Source organism: Tursiops truncatus, chromosome 8, assembly GCF_011762595.2.
Source record: "Tursiops truncatus isolate mTurTru1 chromosome 8, mTurTru1.mat.Y, whole genome shotgun sequence".
Lineage (NCBI taxonomy): Eukaryota > Metazoa > Chordata > Mammalia > Artiodactyla > Delphinidae > Tursiops > Tursiops truncatus.
In genome coordinates, this window is record NC_047041.1 from 78,384,801 (window position 1) to 78,407,720 (window position 22,920).

Here is a 22,920-nt window from a genome sequence, read left to right on the forward strand (position 1 = left end):
CTGCAGCATCATTGGATTGGGAAGAAGGTAGATGGTGAGAACACCAACTGTGATTTTTAGGACAAGAGTGGGTGGGATTCCATGAAGTGATATTTAGTAACTCTAACATCAAACTCCTTAAAACAAGAAAACAATTATGCACATGAAAATAAAAAATGTAGACTCTAGAAATTTCAAGTTGTGGGAGCTTTTTTCTCTGATACGTAGCAAAAGGTTAGGCAGACATCAGGGAGTTAGTGAGAAACATTGCTAACGGAGGATGGAAGACATTTACAAGCTGAGTCCCAGGACCAATACATACTTAGTTCATTTCCCAAACTGCTGCATCTTTGGGCAAGGGGCACTGACACTCAAAGTGATAACCTGGGGTCCTGAAAAGTGCTCCATCATCTAAGCTTCTAAGGCTCCATTAGGGTAGCTATGTGTTATTGTTAAGGTAGAAAGGTAAATTTTTATTAAAAGTTTAAACTGTTTTTTAAAAAACAGAAATGTACTTGGGATTTCCCCCAAGATTACCAGACTATCAAATTAACTAGACATCCCATTCCTTTACCTCATCCTTTTAGGTAATTTGTATCCTCCTCTACCCAAAATGGTAGAAGTCAAAATCATGTAAACAGCTGAAAAAAGGGGCAGCTTTAGATGTTATTGCCAATAGATTTAGAAAAATGGATCTGTATAGGTAGAAATTCTCTAATGAGCAAATGCACTCACTATCCTACACCATTTTCTCAGAAGCATAAATGTTCATTTATCCACTTAGGCAAAATTTTACATGAGTCACTGAGAACATAAACTAGGGAGAGAGAATGGCTAGGGCTGTAAAGCAGAAGCAAGGACAAATATTTAAACTATGAAATGGAGATGATTTCTTCAGAAGTGCATTCAAAAGGAACAGGGGGACCATCCAACAGGGAGCAGGTGGCAGGACTCTCAACAGGTCCAGGGAGGCGATAAGTCAGGGGTGATGCCGCAATGAAGGACACAGTTGGGAAAAAGAATGGGTGATTTAGGAGATACTTGAGTCTTAAAAGCATTTTGGTTGAAGTGATATCAAAAGGCTAATCTACACTTTTTAAAAAAGATGTTTGCTGCTTGTTGTAAATAGCTCTAAACTCAGCATCTGTTCAACAAACATTTGTTGAGCACCTGCCAAGTTCTAGGGCCTCAAAGAGATGGCAAATGCATTTCATTTTTAGTGCCAATTCTGAGCAATTAGAACTGGCTGCCTGGGGCATTTGGCTAAAGAGGATTTTAAGGCTAGGTATGGGCTCAGCTGGAAAGAATGCCTTGATCAACTAGTGATGCCTGCCACAGCTATAGCAGTAGGGAGTGGTAGCATGAGTGTCGGAAATGTGATATTGCTGTTCTAATTACCACTGAATAACCAAAGATACAAGAGATCATCTGGCCAGGAAACCCTTCTGATTTGTCTGTCACCAGTGAGAAAAAGATGATTTGGATATAGTCCCTACTCACTGTATTAAAAACAAAAACAAAAAATGAGGAGGAGAGGATTCTTGGTACCAGCAATAGCGTGTATAAGACACAGATACATGTAAAAGCCTGGTGTGTTGGAGATTGACGAGTAAATTAGTGGGGCTGGAGTATATGATGAATGGGGAAAAACAGGAGGAAATGAAACTGCAGAGGTAATTTGAACCCAGGTTATGAAGGACCTTGTAACACTCCATATTAAGTTTAGATGTTTTCTTGTAAGCAGTGGGGATATTTGAAAGTATCTGACCAGTTCTGCTTTTGCAAGTTGGTCTCAGAAATATGGAAGGTAAGCTGAAGCTAGAAGAGAAAACTCATAAGACAAAAGCAAGTCACATAAAATAATATACCCTTCATACAAAGGACACATAAAATAATGTGTCCTAGTATTAAAAAAAAATCGATGCAGCCATAAATGTCAAAAGAATGGGCTTATGAATAATGAAATAAAAACTAATATGATTATTTACTATATGTTAGAAATTGTGCAAAATGCTTTTCATGGATGAATTCATTTCAGAAGTATTTACTGAGTAGCTGCTATGGGTCTGGCCCTGTTCTAGGTGCTGAATAAAATGGAGAAAATCTCAGGTTTCACGGAACGTATATCCCAGAGAAAATAGACTGAAAAAAAAAAAAAAGGATGCATAAATTATCAGGGAATAACACATGCTTTGAAGAAATATGAAGCAAAATAGGGAGGTTATAGTGGGGAAACTATTTTAGAAGGCATTAGAGAAGACAAATCTCTTCAATAAGGTGGACCTGAGAAAAACTGTGTAGATATTCAAGAGAAGACTATTTGAGGCAGAAAAAATGGTAAGGGGAAGGTTTTGAAGCAGAAGTGCACTTGGTGTCTTGGAGAATTAGAAGACCAGTGAGGCTGGACCAGGAGGGAGAGGGAGTAGGAATTAAGATTTGAGAAATGGCAGGGCGCCAGGTCTTATGGGGCCTTGTAGACCATGATAAGGACATGCACAGTCTCATTTACTTTTCAAAACAACCTTAGAAGTGGTCCTATTATTATTCTCATCTTACAGAAGAGGAAAGAGTCAAAGAAGTACTTGTCCCAAGACACGTGGCTAGAAAACAATAGATCTGATTTAAGATATAGTTAGTTTGACCCCAGAGCCTATACTTGAAATCACTGCTTCCCACTGATATCCTTTTTGCACACGAAACCACCCTCTACATCAACTGCCTTAACACTTATTAAATTTTTGCCCATCCTTCATGACTCATCTCCTGAGCCAGCCTTTTGGTGAAGCCTTCCCTGATCACTCCAGCCAACTGTGTCCCCCACACCTCTGAGGTCTCATAGCATTGAGTAATGACCAGCCATGTACACACTTGTCAGTCAAGGTCTAGTTTAGTGGCCATTTGTAGACATGTTTTAGGACCTCTCCCCCAAATCACCAGTGATTATAATTTCCTGGAAACATTTTTCAGCAAATGTGACATAGGGAAAGAACTTTAGACTTTGTAATCAGAGCTGAACTTCCAATCTGAATTGTATTATCCTTAATGGTGACTCCATATAAATTGTCACTTAATTTCTCAGAGCCTCATTCTTCTCATCTGAAGTGTTGCTGTAAAGGTAGATGTGGTCTCTTATGCAACTCATTAATTCTCTCTGCCCAGCTGGCTTGCCCTGCAGTGTTCTCCACCTCATTGGTCAGTACCACATTCAGTTGCTCAAGACCAAACCCAGGAAACATTCTTGAGAACTACCTCTTCCCCCACTTCCACATCTAATCAGTCTCAAAACTACATCAATTATACTTCCTCTATGTTTTTCAGAACCAGCTATTTCTTTCCATCATACTCAAGTACCATTTTTAAGGCACTCTCATCTCTCATGTGACATTTTCTAAGATTCTATTCACTGGTCATCCTCTCTTGCCCACCTCTGACCATCCTGCATGCAACAGTCAGTGATCTTTCTAAAATACAAAGTTGAGCAGGTCATTGATCTTCCAAACCTTCCAGTGGTTTCTGGTTGCTCCAATCTTTAAAATACTTTCCAAACCTCTCTTACTTAACCTACGATATGCCTTTTTTCATCTCATGCCACTCTTTCCCTCACTGTTATGGACTGAATGTTTGCATCCCGCGCAGTTCATGAGTTGAAACTTACCCCCCAACGTGGTAGTATTTGGAGGTGGGGTCTTTGGGCCGTGAGCCGGTCATGAGGGCAGAGCTCTCATAAATGGGATTAGTGTCCTTGTAAAAAAGATTGCACTGAGCTCCCTTGAACCTTCCTCCATGTGAGAGCACGGCAAGAAGACAGTCATCTATGAACCAGGAAGTGGGGTCTCACCAGACACTGACTTTGCCAGCACCTTTATCTTGGACTTCCTGGTCTCCAGAACTGAGAAATAAACTTTTGTTGTTTATTAAGGCACGCAGTCTATGGTACTTTGTTATAGTAGCCTGAACTGACTAAGACCATGATTATGTTTCATGGTCTTCTTTATGTTTCAGTTACACCAACTTTCTCCCTGCTTTTTGAATATCTCGAGGCTTTCACGGGGACAGATGCTGTCCCATCAGCCTGGAAAGCTCCACCCCACCCTGTATTCTTCTGGGTATCTCTTACTATCTTTTAGGACTCAGCTGAAGCCATCACTTCCTCAGAGAAACTTCTGCCTTTACAAATCAGACAAGGCTCCTTTATAACCTCTTCCACGGCACTGGCACTGCACTTCTGTCCTAACATCACATATGAAATCAAATAATCACTGGAACAATTATACACTGATGTGTAGCTTTCCCACTAGACTGTAAACTCAGCAGAGACAGACCTTTGTTTGACTCGTTCATCCTTGTATCTCCAACTTTTACCAGAGGGTCTGGTATGTATAAGAGGTTCCTATAAGGTAATTATTCTCAACCAATGAGACCCAGTGCACCCTTCTTATAATAAATATTTTGTAAAACACCTTTTCCTACCCTGGAATAAAATTTATAGACAACATAATTTGCTTATACTCACAGTTACAAAAAATAATTCAGTTGTAATGTGAGACAAGGGATAATTGAAAGGAAATAATAAAATGATATGTATTTCAGAATGTACGAGCTTGAGTCCAAGGATTCCAGACAACATCATGCAAGAGTCAGATACTTACATCTATACATAGAATCCCCAGAAACGTGACACATGTAAGCTGATACGGGTGTTGCTTTTAAATACCATGATTGATGTCACCTTCCATGATGTAATTTTTTTTAAATAGTGAACGACTCTTAGTGGAACTACTTTTAAAAATTACAATTTACTCTTGATTTACTTGGAAATTGATTCCTAAAAAATTCAGTGTATTTTTAAAACCTTGCAAATAAATAAAGTTTGTGTATATGCAAAATGGAGTGATATTTTAGGCTCAGATCCAGCTATGTATCTATGTATCTATCTACATATTTGTGTACATATATGTATACACACACACACACACACACACACACACACAGGTTTCTTTCTCACCTATATGAATAGTGGGTGGGACATTAGAAAATCACATGGGACATGAAGGGTTTTTCACTGGTCAGGTCTGTCCCACACATTTCAGCATATCTAGTATCCCTGATTCCCATCTAATAAATGCCAGTATTGCTCTCTCTTATCACTGCAACACCAAAACTATCCCCACAATTTCCTAAAACATTACCCTGGGGGCAGGACTGCCTCTCTTAAGAAGTATTGATATATTGGGACTTCCCTGGTGGCACAGTGGATAAGACTCCGTGCTCCCAATGCAGGGGGCCTGGGTTTGATCCCTGGCCAGGGAACTAGATCCCACATGCATGCCACAACTAAGAGTTCGCATGCCACAAGTAAGGAGCCCGCATGTCGTAACTAAGGAGCTGGCGAGCCACAACTAAGGAGCTGGTGAGCCACAACTAAGGAGCCCGCCTGCCGCAACTAAGACCTGGTGCAACCAAATAGAAAAAAAAAAAGAACTATTGATATAAAGCATGATTTCTATATCACCCAATGGTTTACATTTTTAAAAAAAATTTGCAAGTAATAGGAGTGTTGGGCTGCACCCCGCAGGTCTACAAGGCCTACACTTACCCAGTTTTAAGACCAAGGCAAGAGCCCAGAGTCAGCAACAGAGACATCAGTGGTTTAATGGATGGGGGAGCTTACATGTCTGAAGCAAAAGTCCTGGAGCGACACTCCACTGTGTGCAGCAGACAGGGTGGGGGGATGGTAGGCAGGACATGGTGGCAGTCTTCACTCCCAGGAGGAAGGGGAGGTTGCCAGTTATAGGGGGAATTGAAGTCAGGGGGGCTTATTAGTTGCCAGGGAAACCAGCAGAGGGGCACGCCCCTCACTGTCCCTTTGATAAGAACATCACTAGCTGGGGTCTGGGGCAAGTACGCAGGAAGGTCAGTTATGTGAGTAGGGTGTAGGTGAAGCAGGCATTGGTTGAGCAGGGGATGTACAGAGAGCAAGAGAACAGCCACCTTGAGTGGACTGACCATACACTCCTCCTCTACATACCCTGCATGACCCTCACAATCTTGGTCCGCCCCTCTTCCTTGATATCCTTGGGGCAGGTATGCAGGGGCACTGCAACCAGATACCACAAATACAATACAGCAGCGGCAGAACCGAACCAAGCTGCCTACCGGGTCAATGGAGAGGGAGTCAATAGCAGCAGTGCCCTGCCCAGTTATAAGGAAGGTAAGGCCACCCCCGGTTTTCACAAACCCAGGGCCACCCCCGTGGGGAGGGGAAGACTCCAGCTCTAAAAGAAACATTCTGGTGGCCTAGGCAGGAGTCATAGTACAGGTCTGCCACCTCATGTTATGTTGAGTGTCACTGGGGGTAGACCCATTAGCTCTTTCCAAACAAAAAACAGTTAATCCCACTAGTTGGACTTTTGTGTCCAAAAGCCAGGCTATTCCATTCCATACAGCATAGCCCATGTCCCTCGGTGCTAGGCCTCCTTTATATTTGCCTAGTTTTCCATGTTGGGGGAAAACTAATCAGATCTCGTGAACAGACTCAGAGGTACGTTAACAGGGAAACACTTTATAGGCTATACATTCGATCACTTATACCCAGTTGTCCCACAGGCATTGTACATGTGCTTTTAGCAGCAGACTTAAAGCAAGCCGTGTCACACTTCATGAGTAGTTATACTCGGTGACAACTTCACTAGATAATTTTCTTTCCATCCAGAACATCAGGGCAAAAGTATGGCTAACACAATAACTTTCATAAATACAGACCTCAGTTAACAGAACTAGAATTTAACATCCACTAAAACATCGTCTTTTTATCTGTCTGAAATTACCCTCATCTCCACCAAATGCAGGCAAATCAAAACTAATTTGTTGGTAAAACAAGTCTGGTCAATTGACCACATAGGCTCCTTCAAACTGGCTGTGGTGGAACTCCTCAGAAAGCGTCAGACTGAATTCCCAAAAGGCCTCTCAAGGCCAGGAAAGCCATACCAAAGGCCTGCCATAAGGCTTCACCTTGGTGGGTTTCTCTCTTCTAGAGGTCCCCAAAGCATCAAGATTCCTGTGCCTACCAGGAGACAGTCTTTCCCACTCACCTCATAAGGCTGCTCAGAACCCAAGAGTCTCCAGTTTCTGGAGGGACCAGGCAGAGAGAAAAGAAAACTACTTTAATTCTACCCACAGGGGCAGTTTACCCAATTGCTGTAAGTCATAACTAACTTGAGGGGAAGGGCTTCCCTCTATCTGGAAAACATAGATCAAAACCAATAACATTCCAGACAAAACCCATAAACATTATAATGATATTCACCAGTTCACTCGGTAACCAATCCTCTTGTTAACTTGTTATGAAGCCATCGGTTTTTCCCTTAGGATTCTTTAATTTCTTATCCAGTCCCCCGATATAATCTGAGATTTATCAGAGACCAATACTTGTCAAAACGAAGATTCCTATGAATCTTCTTGAAGATGAAGCATTTTTGCAAAAGCATCAGAGTATATAAATGACAAAAGTCTTAAAAAGGCACCATTAAACACCTCATTACAATGTAATCAATAACTAATACTTTTTTTTTTTTTTTTTTTTGCGGTGCGCGGGCCTCTCACTGCTGTGACCTCTCCCGTTTCGGAGCACAGGCTCCGGACGCGCAGGCTCAGCGGCCATGGCTCACAGGCCCAGCTGCTCCGCGGCACGTGGGATCCTCCCGGACCGGGGCACGAACACGTGTCCCCTGCATCGGCAGGCGGACTCTCAACCACGGCGCCACCAGGGAAGCCCGATAACTAATACTTGATTACAATAACTAGAACTATGACTGATTATAATCTTAACCCTTAAAAATCTTGATCTCTGGCAAAAACCAAGAAGCAAGTAATTGTGCACTGTTTGTCATACCAGCATTTCCTGATTGTAAAACTCATGCTTCAGTCTTCCTCTCCTATGTAGGCAAAGGTAGGTAAGCTGAGACCTCCCCAGCAATTAATGTTCCAATATTTTATCCTATTTGAGATGACCCAGAGAGTCAATGAATTCTCTTCATTTAACTTAGTTTAGTTTCAAGTGACCAAAATCTGGAGAGACTATTATAGCTAGCCATTCCCAAAACATAATTATTCCTATAGAGTTTACCCAAAAGCTCTTATCTCATTTACCTTTACTTAAAGTTTCATTGTATCAAGTTATTTTCCTTGCTGACAAGTTTGCAACAGATACAGTAAGGTCTTATTTGATCTCTGGTAGATGTAGGTACAACAGCAGTATTCTATGTAACACTGATGACTCTAAATAAAGACATGTCTATATTAATCAAACCAGCAAGCTTGAGCTAGCTTCAATACCAGATATCGATTCAGTACTGAACGTTTCCCAGATCACGTGAAGCTGAAATTCATTCGGGTCAGACATACATATATCTATATGGACGCAGAGACCTCACAGTTTTCCTGCTAGAGTTAAAAAAGGCTTCTTTTGTTTCCCCTTTACCCTTAGAGATCACAGAAGATTAAAGTTCCAGAGAGCCCAGGTAGATCATTTATATCTAAATGGCACAAGAGAAATACCAATTCTTTCTAGAAAGCTAGCTTAACCGATCACAAAAGGCTCACTCTGGTACCATAGCAGAGCCACTGGGGCCGTTGTCCTCCAGATCTCTTGGATGGACCTGTCATCAAGAACAGCCACCATAGGGGTCCCACATACCAGTGGCCAGCCACCCCGCAATTTCCCCCACAACTTTCGGGTTCACCCCTGGAACTTTGGGGCCTCACCTTAGTGTGTGGCCACCCCGGGGAAAGGTTGGGGACTGCTGCATTCAACCCCTGCAGTTTGGGGGATCACACCCAGAACTGAGGGGTCCCACATGTTAGCGGGCGGGCCCCGCAACTTTCCATTCCCCATCTTGTGCTTCCCAACGTCTCAGCACTCACGGAAGCTTCCTGGGTCTCCTGGCTGGCTCTGCCAGTTGCTGGGCTGCACCCCACAGGCCTACAAGGCCTGCCCTTGCCCAGCTTTAAGATCCAAGAAAGAGGCAGGAGTCAGCAACAGAGACAGCACGGGTCGAACGCAGTGGTCCCCAAGCTTTCTGGCACCAGGGACCGGTTTCGTGGAAGACAGTTTTTCCACAGACCGGGGTGAGGGTGGTATATGACGGTTCAGGCGGTGATGCGAGCTATGGGGAGCGGCAGATGAAGCTTCGCTCGCTCACCTCCGGCTGTGCGGCCGGGTTCCTAGCAGGTTGGGGACCCCTGGTTTAATGGATGGGGGAGCTTACACGTCTGAAGCAAGGTCCTGGAGCAACACCCCACCGTGCGCAGCGGACAGGGTGAGGGGACGGTGAGCAGAACATGGCGGCCATCTTCACTCCCACTCAGGGAGGGGGAGGCTGCCAGTTATAGGACCCATTGATGTCAGATTGGCTCATTAGTTACCAGGGAAACCAGCAGAGGGGCCCACCCCTCACCCGTCCCTTTGATATTAACAATCACCAGCTGGGGCCTGGGGCAGGCATGTAGGAAGGTCAGCAAGTGAGTAGGGTGTAGGTGAAGCAGGCACTGGTTGAGCAGTGGATTTACAGAGAGCAAGAGAGCAGTCATCTTGAGTGGCCTGACCATACGAGGAGTTTTAAACAATCTCGTGAATTAATGGGATATGAAAAGGGAAAATTTTGCTAAGACGGTTGATGTCCACGGTGCTGGCACAATGAATAGACTTCTTTGCTAAGCCTGATGAGGTTCAGGCAGCTGCTGTCTTTACCAGGTGTAACATAGGTAGATATGTTTATTTTCGCACGTTCTGCAAACATGAATTAAGTATCCCCTAGCTGCTTAGACTACAGTTAAGCTGCAGGATCCAAAGGGAAATATAACATAGTCCCCATAAGGCAGTTACCCCAGGAAGGGACAAAGTATTGAAAAAGAAATGGGATGTATTCAGCAGTCTGGCAGTTAGCATAGCTCATAAAAAATGACTTTCCCTTAAAAACCATTTTACGGTGTTGCGCTTTTATTAAAAAATCTTAGTTTTTCTCCTGAGAGAATCATTCTGCTGGAGTAACAAACAGAAACAAAGCAGGGTGGGTGACATCCAAGAAAATGACGTTGGAGCCATAATGTACGTATCCTACACAATAAACACTTGTCACTTCATGTAAACTGGAGAGAGTTGGGTAAGAAACTTGCTATTATGGAAATTGCTCTAACACTTCTCAGTGCTACAGATGTAGCCTCAAAAAAAAAAAAAAAATCACAACCGTAATGAGATGGAAACAGATTGCTGGATTCAGCAGGAAGGTTGACAGGCAGTGAACATTTCTGTTAAGAAAACATTCCCCCCCCCCCAAAAAAGGAAAACATTCCCACCAAACTCTTTTCACTTCTGGGTTTGATACTGTTTCCCCACTGGGGGATACTGCTAAGGGATACAGTGCCTGAGAGACAGGGGGGCTCTGTCATAGTAGCTGGTAGTTATAAATCCAACGTCTGAAGTCAAGAACCATCATTCACTCATCCACCCCACAAATATTCACTCAACACCTACTATGATCTGCTAAGTTAGAACAGTAAAAATGGTAAGGAGAGTTCTGCTCATGGGCATTTATTTCCATGACACAAAATAAATATATAAATAGGTCAATATCTATGTCAATATCTATAGTGATAGGTACTAAGAAAAGAATAAAGCAGAGTGAGGTGATTGAAAGTAGGAACGGGGAGCTATTTGTCCAGGATGGTCAGAGAAGTTTCCCACTGAATTGTCAGGGGCCATTGCTGTCTGAGGTGGTGACCTCAGACCAACAGTATTTACTTAACCAGTGCCCTCACCTCAAAGTGTTTGGACCCAGTGAGTTGGACCTTTTAATGCTGGATTTTTGATTCCTAATAGGATTGGAGAGGATGCAGGAGATCCCTCTGTTTCTTCCTTAACTAAATAGGAGCATCCTAGGCTCACAGGAGACAACATAATGTAGTGCAAAAAACTGGAGACTGCAAAATCAAAGACCTGGGTACTCGTTCTGATGTCCCCTGATAATGGGCTGAGCGACCCTAAGCAAGTCCTCCATCCTGCTGGGTTTGCTTGTCTGTGAAATGAAGTCAGACTGTAAATTCCATGAGGGAGGGCCCAATGGCTGAGCTGTTCGTGGCTGTCTCTCCAGCTCCCTGAACACAGTGCCTAGGACTGGTGAGGGCTCATGAATAGCTAATACTGTGTATTTATTATTAGCTGATAGGCAAGATTCCTTCCCATCCCAGCAATATAGCACCTTAGCTCAATCTCTTTATAACAACAACAGCAACAACAACAGCGACAACGACGAATCAGTTTTTGACTTTGTTACAACTGGAGCTACTCCACGGCGTCTAGTCACTTCTTTCTGGGTCTCATATCTCCCTGTCCATAATGAAGAACTTTATCTCAGCAATTTATCCTGGCTCTAGAATTGTGGATTTTTAATTAAATTTTACAAATAAAATTGTATTTCAAATACAGTAGGGGGACCCCGTGGTGAATTTTAAAATAATCATGTAGTGGAATTCTTTCCCAAAGCAAAATTTATCATTGTTTGATACTATTCCTCTAGGTTGGGTCTTATTGCATGAAAATGGGCTTTTTTAGAGGGATGTATACCAAAGTTTTAAGACCGTGCTATCCCTAGCTTCCATTGAGTTGTCAGGGTCATTTCTGGGCTGGAGCATAAAATCCCAGGCTCTTAGGGAGAGGTGTGAGCACGGGAACTCGACACGCTACTGGAAGTTGTATTCTGTCCTAGGAATGGACATTTTCTTTCTCTCTTTACTATTGCTTGCTTGCTGGCTTGCTTGCTTCCTCCCTCTCTCCCTCCCTCCCTCCCTCCCTTCCTCCCTCACCCCCTCCGTCCCTCCTTCTTTTCCTCTCTCTCCTTCCTCGCTTACCTCCCTTCTTTCCTTTCGGAAATCTCGGCAACATTACCAGTAAATAGTTTCTGTGTAGGTAAGACTCAGGAAGTACACCTTTTTCCAGGTATGGAATCAGGAGCAGAGAGCAGTAATTTTGAAAGATCTCTTCCTTAAAAAAAAAAAAAAAAAAGAGAGAGAGAGAGTGTGAGAGAGAATAGTAAAGGAAATGAAATAATAGGAATAAAGGAGGAGAAGCTAATGTTTATTGAGCATATACTATGTGCCAGGCACAACTCTATGAGGCAGGTGCTACTATTACACCCACTTCATGGATAAGGAAACTGTGGCAGCTCAAATTAAAATCTACTGAGGGAGTTCCCTAGCGGCCCAGTTGTTAGGACTTTTGTGCTTCCACTGCAGGGGGCAGGGGTTCTATCCCTGGTTGGGGAACTAAGATCCCATAAGCTGCACAGTGTGGTCAGAAAACATTAAAAATAAAAATAAAACCCATGGAAATGGACCGCTTTACACAGGTTTAAAGAAGAGCAAATGAGAAAAAGAAGGAGGAATGGAAGCGAGGATGGGAAGGTTTAACCTGGAGATTAGTTGTTGGGTCCGTGGTATGAATTGGAAAGAGCCTAAACCCGAAGTCAGGAGACCTGAGTTCTAGTCCTACTTCTCTACCGACACATCTGTCACATGGAGAGATTAGACTCACCTGGAGGGAGAAGTGAAGATTAAAGCAAGATTTTGTATATCAGGGACCAGCACAGCCACTCCAGAGCTCAGCAAGAACTAGTTGCCTTCCATTCCCCGAAACAAACCTTTGCCTGTGTTTTTTTGTCCTTTTCTGCCTTACCGCTGTTTCTCCCCATGCTCTACCCCAAACCTTCTCCAACTGGGAACCATAGAATCACAAGGAAGGCTGCCATTCATTCCTTTAAGTCAGAGATCTCAAAATGGTGTCCCACAGATTGGATCTGGTCTACAGACGTGTTTTGTCTGGCCAACATGGTTTTTTTTTTAAGTTTGAGTTAGTTGCCAGCACCTAACATCGGCAGGGGAGGGGGCTTCACAAAAAATTTTAGAGTTTTGACTTCTCTTCAAAGATCAGAATATCGGGCCACACTGGGCTTCCTCTTTCTCATCAGTCTTGGCTGGTCTTGGGCAGGAGGGATCTCCAATCAACCAGTCTCCATCACTCCCCATTGCCTTATACTTGTTGGCATATCAGGTCTGGCCTCTGTAGACATTTAAACTTGTGACCCTCTGCTTTAGGCTACAGCTGTCCTTTTTCTTGGGCTTCTTTGAAAATGAAAATGCATTTGGGAGGGGAATCACATAAGTAAAAATTTGACAGGATGGATTCAACATTGAAGTCAAAGACAGCATTCTTTCTCCAGGGATAGGGTGGGAGGTCTAAAATTGGATGGATTGGGGCAGGAAGGCATGGACCTGACATATAGTAGGTACTCAGAAAATTTTTGTTGGATAGATGAAAGCAGAGTGGTACGTTATGGGAGGGGCCTAAAGGCAAGCTTTTTCTTGAAGCACAGGCTCCAGCCATCACCAAGATGCACTCTTTGGGCATCAGGACAGACTTAGCTGATGAAGTCCAGCACGGTCCATCCCTGGGCCCCTTTACTTTTGGGGGACAATGTTTCCTAAATTAAAAATAAGGACAGAATTCAACCAAAGATTAATTTGTCACTTTGATTCAAACTAACTTTAAAATATTTATTACATACCAGGGACTTTGCTAGGCTTTGAGGGTATAGGATAAAATCAGAAACGTTTCTTATCCTCAAGAAACTCAGTCTTACAGGGAATTCAAAGAAGAAATTAGCAATTAGTGTGCAAGAGGTGCTATGATAAGAAATACAGGGTCGGGGCTTCCCTGGTGGCACAGTGGTTAAGAATCCGACTGCCAGTGCAGGGGTCACGGGTTTGAGCCCTGGTCCAGGAAGATCCCACATGCCGCAGAGCAACAAAGCCCGTGCGCCACAACTACTGAGCCTGCGCTCTAGAGCCCGCAAGCCACAACTACTGAAGCCCACGTGTCACAACTACTGAAGCTCCCACGCCTAGAGCCTGTGCTCCGCAACAAGAGAAGCCACCGCAATGAGAAGCCTGCGCACAGCAACGCAGAGTAGCCCCCGCTCGCCACAACTAGAGAAAGCCCGTATGCAGCAACGAAGACCCAATGCAGCCAAAAATAAAAATAAATAAATTAATTAATTAATTTTTTTTAAAAAAGAAATACAGGGTGGTACTACAGGAGCACCAGGGAAGATAGCCTACTGTGTCTCTATACATGGTACCTTTATGAGAATAAGAAAAAGGACCTCCTCTTCTGAGCAGATGCAGTCCAACTCAGGGCATATGGCTTAAATACAGCTTGGTCTTGAAAATGTCAGATGTCTTGACATGGTGCCTTTGGCCAGAAATGAAGTGATGCTATTATGTAGGTGGCCGTATCAATTAGGTTATGTTCTGCTACAGGTAATAGAAAAAGCAATTAATTGTGGCTTAAACCATAGGACATTTACTGTTTACTTAGCAAGAGGTCTGGAAGTAGGTGGATCTAAGGTTGATGCAGCAGTTCCGTGGTCTATGGGCCCCTGGGTCTGTGTCTCAGCTATTCTTCAGGTCTCTTCATGGTCAAAAGATGACTGTTGCAGGTCCAGGTGTTCTCACACAGTCATTTTCAAAGTCAGGATATAGGGAGACAAGAGTGTCACAAGACAATTCTTCTTGGATGCTTTCTGCTTCGATCAGAGAGAGGAAATCTTTCCATAGAGTACCCCCAGCAGATTTTCCTGTATAGTTCATATGCCAGGGTTAGATCACATGACCATTCCAGCTGACAGAGAAGCCAGGAAAACAAGTAGCTGGCTTTTTCCGTCTTTACAGTGGGAGGTGCCTTGGGAAGAAGGCAGGCTGGGAATGTTGGTTGGGTGGACAACTTACAATGTCAGCCACACTAACTCAGATTTAGAGAGTGAGAAAAGATTTCCTAGAAGAAGTGCTGCTTGAGCTGAATCCTAAAGGATGAGTTAACTCCAGGGAAGTAGTGAGGGAGGCTGGAAAGCAGATAGAAACTGAAGAAGCCAATGAAAGAACAGTGTGAGAGAACATGACAGCAAGTCCTGCAGGGTCTGGTAGCATCTTAGAGAAATAGAAAAGGTACAATGAATGGAGAGGCAGAAGAAACAAGGCTTATCTTGACAATTAAAGGACTTGTCAGCTGGATGGAAGAGGAAATTTATAAATTGTAGTCTGAAATAAAAGTACTAAGATTTTTGAAATTTCAGTAAGATATGTAAGATTTTTAAATGTGCATAAGCCTGCATCATTTCAAGGGTCTGGGCATTTAATATATGGTATCTCAATTGTGAGCTTATAGGAGAAGAAGAATGAGCACCTACAGGGAAAGACTCTTTGAAATTAATCTGTTCTTCCTTGAAAAATAAAACTGAACAGACTTCATGATGATGATGATGATAACAACAACGGCAGCTGACATTTATTGAGCACTTACTATACGGCAGACACTATTCTAAGTGGTTCACATATATTAACTCATTAAACCGTCTCAACAACTCTATGAGGCCAATGCTATTAAGTTCCCATTCTGCAGATGAAGCAAACTGAGTCCAATGGATTAAGTACCTTGACCAAGATCAATGTAGAATGGCTCAGCCAGGAGATAGCAAAGCATGTTGATGTTGAAAAGGTTTCTTTTTCTCCCTGTCAATGGGCCATACTGTCTGTATACATTGTGTTTGACCCAGCAGAGATTAACGTTAACTGCTTTGTGCTCTATGGCTAACATGCCACCTAGTCACCATGGGACAGAAGTGAGAGATAGATTGTGCTCTCTATGGATTGCCTTGCCTGAGAGAACATCCTGAAAGCAAGGGGACTGGTCAAGAGAAATCAATATGTCAATGTGGACATTTTATTAAACCCCAGCCTTGGTTTCTTGCCCAATAAAGTATATTGCTTAGAGCCTCTTCAGAGCTGTTGCTGCCACCTGTGTGCTGTAGTAAACAATAGATTCAAGTCCGTTTGGATCATTGATTTTGGCTTTTTAACCCTTCATTTGTTTTCTTCCAAGAATATTGTATTAAATGCCTGGTATATGCCATGTCCTGTATGAGGCCTTGGGGATAGCAAGACAAATAAAATGCAGTCCTTGCCCTTCAGGGATCAGGCAGTGATGTTTGTCTTCCTAATTTCCTTCTAATCTGTTGGTTATCTTTTTGTGGGATTCTTGGAGAAGTTTGAAGAGGATCCTATATTCTCAGATTTGGCCCAGATGCCATTGAAGCAGCCTGGTATGATGGAAAGAATGTAGAATTGGAAATCAGGAAATCAAGCCTCTGATCAGGTTCTGTCACTTATAAGTACTTGGACTAATGACTGTCCATTAGGCTGGCAATGTGGAAGAGCACTGGATTTGGAGACATGGTTTCTGTTTTATCACTGGTTGCCTGGTTGTTTGCCTCTGCCTTTAACCAGCATGAAGGAAGGCCAGGCATGGCTTAATCTCAAGGAAAGGCTATACTCTCAGTGCCCAGTTAAGCCATATTTCTATCACTACCAAACTCCTAGGGTTCCCAGGAATCGCAGAATAGACTAGAGAATTCAGGAGGTCTGGAATCACACCTAGGTTGGGCCATATGCTCTGTGACATTCTAGCTGTGGCATCTCAGGCTTGTGATTTAGGAAAAAATCCAAATAACCATGGCTTAAATAAATTAAAATTGACTTCTCTTTTGTGTAAAGATAGACCACACAGGACTGGTACAAAAGTTCCTTACTCATCAGCGACACTGATTCTGTCTATCTTGTTGCTCTACCATCTTCAGTACGTGACTTCCATCTCATGGCTCAGTGATTGGTCTAGTTCCAGCCATCACAACTGACATCCCAAACAACAGGAAGGAGGAAAACTTGTCTCCTGTCATTTGAGAACATTTTTCAGAAGTTGAACACACTAATTCTGTTTATATTCCATTGACTAGAACTTTGTCACATACACACATACCTGAAAGGGGGATGGGAGATGTAGTATTAATTCTGGGCAGCCATGTGCCCAGTTCAAATGTGGAGGTTCTTTCACTGAAAGAGAAGAAGAGGACATACATTAGGCCACGATGAGCAATCTTAGCCAAAATTAGTACCTAACCTCTTTGATTCTTCATTTTTTAATAAGTAAATGGGGCTAATATGATCTGTTTCATTAGGATGTATGAGGGTTAAAGGACAGATGCTTGTGAAAGTACCTAGTACATAACAGATGCCCAATGAATGGGAGTAAGTATAATTACGCAGGTAAAATATCTGGCACATGGTAGGTGCCAGTTCTCCCTCTTGCTCCATTCCTCCTGGTTTCATCCATGCTCGGTGATATGTATGAAAGTAAGATAAGAGGAGCCAGGGCCTGGACTAATGTAGGCCTGATGCATGCAACTCTTATTGCTTATACCTCTTCCCCCTTGCCCATTCCACCTGAGCAGGTCTGACGCTAAACACAGTTAGAACATGAAAACAGAAAGTGAACCCTTGATAAGTTGCCTCTCAATTAAGTCCATCTTGTAGCAATTTTCAAAGTAATTACTATCAGGGATCTGTATTGGAGAAAGTAAAGGTCAATCAGCGTTTCTTCAATGAATGAAACTCTTCATTCTAGGGGATGAGTTTGGGTAAATAAAGCTAAGCTCTTAAAACAATCAGGATGACCTCATCATTTCAGAGAGCCAGAGCTGGGAGCCAAGCTCATGCTGGGGCTCCCTGTGTCGGCCCCAGGTTATGACTCTCATCGCCAACGTCCAGGCTATGTTCTCCCGGGTTCCTCAGAGCAGAGAAGAGAGTTGATGGGCAAGGGTGCATTCCACTCAGTAGAATATCATCTCAATATCGCCAGTGCCTTTCCACAGACGTTGGGTGAGTGATTACCATCTGGGAAGATTCTAGACAGCAACCAGTGGAGGTCACTTGAGGGAAATCACACTTGGGATCCCAGAAAGCCAAACTGTCTCCCAAAAGCTTTCCTCCAATCTACTGTGAAAAGAGTCAGCTATGGGAAGGTACAAGGTGTGGGGTTCCAGGTCCAAGATTCTCAAGCACGGACATTCTCAACCTTTCACTTTGTATCTGGTGGAAAATTAATTTTATTTATGAATTAATTAACACATTCATTCACTCTTCCAATGATAATTCATTAAATGCCTACTATGTGTTAAATAAAGTCAGCCTTAAAAAAACTTGAAAGCAACAAAAAAGCAATAGGCATAATGAGGGAGGTCAGGAGGGAAAGGTATAAGAGAAAAATGGTCAAAAGAATACAGTCCCATTCTATGTGTTGTTTATTATATATATGGCCACTGATTTTTTTCCAAATGACATATTTTTCTATTTCAAATCTAATATATATTTATCACAGAAAATTTGGAAGCTATAGAAAAGCAGAAGAAAGAAAATAAGAGTCTCATATAACTTCACAGGAGCGATAGGCGCATCTGGGTTTTTAGAGTATAGCCACCTGCTCCCACTCCCATCTCCCTCCTTTCCAGACTCCCTTGCAGCAAAATGGGGAGCTGAACAAGGGTGTAATTTTAGGTAAAGTTCCAAAGAAGGTAGCTTCAGTTTAATCCCACAGGAAAATTCTGGATTATGCAGGGGAGCTGGGCTCCAGTAGTCTGAGGGGAGTCCGCCTCAGAAGTTACTGAGTGAACTTCCACATCCAAGTTAGGAGGAAAAACACACAGAAATGGGAAAAAGGACTTGAGGAGATCTGGGCAAAGCCCTGACTATCTGCTCAGTAGTGACACTCAAAATGTTTTCCTGAACTGTTGCCTGTTCTAGGACTGCTACAGGTTGGCAATGAGATAAATAAGATATTGAAAGTAAGTACTTAGAAAACGTTACAGCAATTTGACAGAGTAATTTTATGTCTTTTGAATATAATAATAATTTTAAAATTGGCTTTATTTTTCTAGTAATTCACTTTATTTGCACTTTACAAAGGAACTGGTCTGTGATGTATTAGAAAAAATAACCTGGTTCTTCACCATATGTGTACCACTGGGCTCTGGTACACATAAAAAATGTAGCTATTACTAAAATGGAAAGCCATTCACTCACTCAAAAATGTTTATTAAATTTCTGTTATGAACCAGAAATCTTTTGTGGGGCTGAAAATTCAGTTTTTGATGTTACATTTTAGTGGAGGAGAAAGATGATAATCAAATATACATTTTTAAAGTAAAAAAAAAATTAAATGTCAGATAGTGGTAAGTATACAGAGAAAAACAAAACAAGGAAAGAGAAAAGGGATGGCAGAGAAGGAGGTTTTATAGGGTGGTATATTTGCTATCTATTGTTGCATAATAGATTAACACAAATTTGGTGGCTTAAAAAACACAACTATATCAAAGTATAGTTGATTTACACTGTTATATTAGTTTCAGGTGTACAGACTCTAGGGTAAGAGTCTATTCATTGCTTAGCTGAGTCCTTTGCTCAGTGTCTCATAAGACTGCATTCAAGGTGTTGGCTGAGCTGTGTTCTCATCTGGAGGCTCAACTGGGGATTAATCCACTTCTAAGCTTACCCTGGTTGTTGCTAGGATTAATTTCCTTGCTGCTATAGAACTGAGGGCTCTGGTTTCTTGCTGGCCATTGACTGGAGGTCACACTCAACTCACAGAAGCTGCTCTCAGCTCCTTGACACTGGCCCTCCTGACATAGATGCTCACTTCTTCAAAGACTGCAAGGGAGAAAGTCTCTAGAGTCAGTCTGACAGCGAGATGGCATCTTATATAATGTAGCATAATCATGGGAGTGACATCTCATCACTTTGCCATATTCTATGTAGTTGAAGCATGTCACAGGTCCTGCCCACATTCAAGGAGAGGGATTACACAGGCATGAACGTCAGAAGGTGGGTGTCATGAGAGCCACTTTTTTTCAGTCTGCCCATCACAGTGGACACAGTCCTCATATAAAGTCAAAGAAGGCTCAAATAAGGGAATATTTGAATAATGGTCCGAATGAAGCAAGAGAACACACCATATAGACATTTGGTGGGAGACTGATCCAGGCAGAGGGAATGGTAAATTCAAAGACCATGAAGCCAAACTTGATGGTGTTCAAGAAGCAAGTATGGCTGGAGCAGAGCGAGCAGAGGGGAGAGGAATAGGAGATAAACTCAGGGGAAGACTAGGGAGCCAGACCATGCGCGGCTCTGTAGGTCTTCGTGAGGACTTTGTATTTCACTTGGAGTGAGATGGGAGCATTAAAGGGTTTTGAGCAGAGGGGTACCATCATCTGACATGATCTGGCTTTCCTGTGGAGTATATACTGTGTGAGGAGACAGCAAGAGCAAATGGAGAGAGAACAGTTAGGATTTTATTTAATAACAGAGGCAAAGACAGTGGTTTCTTAGACCAAGGTGGTAAAAGTGGCAAAAGAGTAATGAGATCATGGATTTAATCAGAAGGAAATGTTGACAAGATTCACTGGACTGTTGAATACGTGGCAGAAGAAAAGGGGAGGAGTCAGAAAGGACTTCAAGGTTTTTGTCCTGAGCAAGTCCACCAAGGAAGTTGACTATCTACCGAAATGAGGAAGGTGGTGAGAGAAACAGTCTTGAGGAGGCACTCCTACAAGAGAATACAGAAGTCTGGTTTTTCATGTGTTCCATTTTTAAAGTTTGCCTATTCATTAGACAAATAGTGATGTCAAGTAAGTGATGTCAAGTAAGATGCTGGATATGTGAACCGAATTCATAGATGAGGTCATGGTCGGAGATAAAAATTTGGCAATCGTCAGCACAGACGTGATTTATAAAAACATGAGATGCGATGGGATTACCTAGTGAGTCAGTGCTGATAGAAGAGAAGTCTGAGAACTGAACCCCGAGCCAGCTTGAAGGTGATGGAGATGAGGAGGGCCCAGCAAAGGAAATTGGGAAGGAGTGACCATTGAGGTAGGAGGAAAAGCAGGAGAGTGTGGTATCCAAGAAGCCTGGAAGTCTGGGAGGAGAGATCGCTTGGGTCAAATTCTGCTGATAAGCAGTGGCTTTACCCACATGGAAGCCATTGGTGAGCTCGACAAGAGTTGTGGAAAGCATGAAAGCCCGACTGGAATGTCTTCCATGAAAATGAAAAGGAGGAATTGGTACCAAAAATACAGACAAGTTTTTATTTTATTTCTTTTAAAGAAATTATCCTAGAAATGGGAGGAGAAAAATAGGTGATGACTAGAGGAGCATATGAACCAAACGAAGGCTGTTTTTTGAAGGCTGTGACTTTTGTGAAGTCACATTTGTGTGTTGATCCATGAGAGTGAGAAAAGTGGGAACTGTAGGAGATGTAAGGGACATTAGCTGGAGTGAAGACTGAGTGGCATGTAGAGGGGATGGAAAGAGTAATGCTTCCTAGGGTCGACGGGAGGATATAATGAGATACAAAATGGTATCTGATACATGTTGGGGGTCAGAAAATAATAGTTTTTACTATCATTGTATAGCATACTGGGGCAGGGGAGGAGGTAAAAGCGATCCTCAAATTCAGAAAACTTGAGGTTGAGATTAAAAACAAGTGTAAGTAAGTGGTCACACCTAGTATTAAGAGAATATGGGTCAGAAATTGGGATCATTGAGGCGGCCCAAGTTTAAGTTCTTCAGCTGGGAGAAGCAGGAAAGCAAGAGGCCACTGTGTCAGATGCTTTGGTGTGGTCTCTCTCTGTCAGTAACTACCTGCATGATCAAGTCCCTGAATTAACCTAATTCATCTAATTTTGTCTCCTATAAAAGGAGACCAGTAATACCCATTCTCTTGACTTGTAAGTTGATTTCTAAGAAGCCAGCTAAGCTAAGCAGGAGAAAGTAGTTTAAAGCAGCACTCTGCAAATGAGTGTTGCTTTCAAGAAGATGTGGGGATTCCAAAGACTCCCTGGGATTAGAAAAACCAAATAGTGTACAGTATACAATAACTCCTTGAGCAAAAGGGAGGGGAGAGGGAGAAGGCAAAGTGGTATACGGGGATCCGGAGTCAAGCAGCAATTAAGGGAACAAAGGTCAGCTGGAGGATAATTAAGGCGGTTAGGGAGGGAATTAGAGCTGGTTAGGTGCTAATTACATGGGCCCTTTAGACAAGGGTGGGGCTTCCCTGAGAGGAACAAAATGAGGGCTGATTACCTGCTAAAAATAAAGTCTGCCCCTCTGAGCTTGGGCTCACAAGTCTGGCACCGGCCCAGGCAGCCTGAGGCTGTGTACTTGGCTCGGCAATGCCTACTCTGCTTCTAGTGTGGACAGGGCCTGCTTTCATTCTTCATCAGATTCTGATCCTAGGTCTGGGAGGTCTCTGCAGGTCACTCACCAGCTTCATGGCGGGCAGGGGTGGCAGTTGGCAGTAGAGGGTCAGAATCTGGGTATCCATCCGTCAGTAGAATCACTCTAGGGGTCGGCTGTGCCCTGCAGAAGGGTGCAACCCAAGAGGGCCAGGAGGGTGAAACCTAGGCCATACTTCGTTCTTCACGCTACTGCCCTGGAGTGCGGCTGCAGCTGCAGGGAGGAAGGGGTGTGTTTTCTTGATTTACCTTTAGTCACTATATGGACTATCTCAACACTGTAGCCACAGCAGGAAGTGCAGCTTTCCCAGGTGCTGGCACTGAATGCTTTATTTCCCCCACCACCCTGCGGGATCACTGTTTCCCATTAAGGGCTTGAGGGAGCAGGGAAAAGAGGTGGGAGAGGTGGCAGAGGGAAAGCACACGCTCAGAGCACACTTTTCTAGCTCAGCCAGGCTCCTCCGCGTCTTGCTGTACTTGTACCCATTGTGAGCTTCCTGGGGCACCTGCACCCCACAGCTGGCACGGATGATGTCTCCTATACTGTGCAGAGCCTCTGTGATGATGGGTAAAATAGACTACCAGATATTAAGTTCTCTGTGTGCTTCATGTGATATTTATACTTTTTTTTTTGGGTGGGGGGCAGTTGGCTTTGTAATAGTTATCTATTACTGCATAACAAATCACCCCAAGATTTAGTGGTTTAAAACAG

The 22,920-nt window shown here is 43.1% G+C and overlaps 1 long non-coding RNA gene across 1 annotated transcript in view; it reads right to left on the minus strand.

Annotated features, from left to right (window-relative positions):
- Positions 1–9,329, minus strand: part of LOC141279371 (uncharacterized) — a 164,841-nt gene extending 155,512 nt beyond the window's left edge. The window contains exon 1 of the long non-coding RNA XR_012333488.1: positions 9,246–9,329. This is a non-coding gene — a long non-coding RNA (uncharacterized lncRNA). The remainder of the gene's footprint in view (positions 1–9,245) is intronic.
- Positions 9,330–22,920: the final 13,591 nt, after the last annotated feature.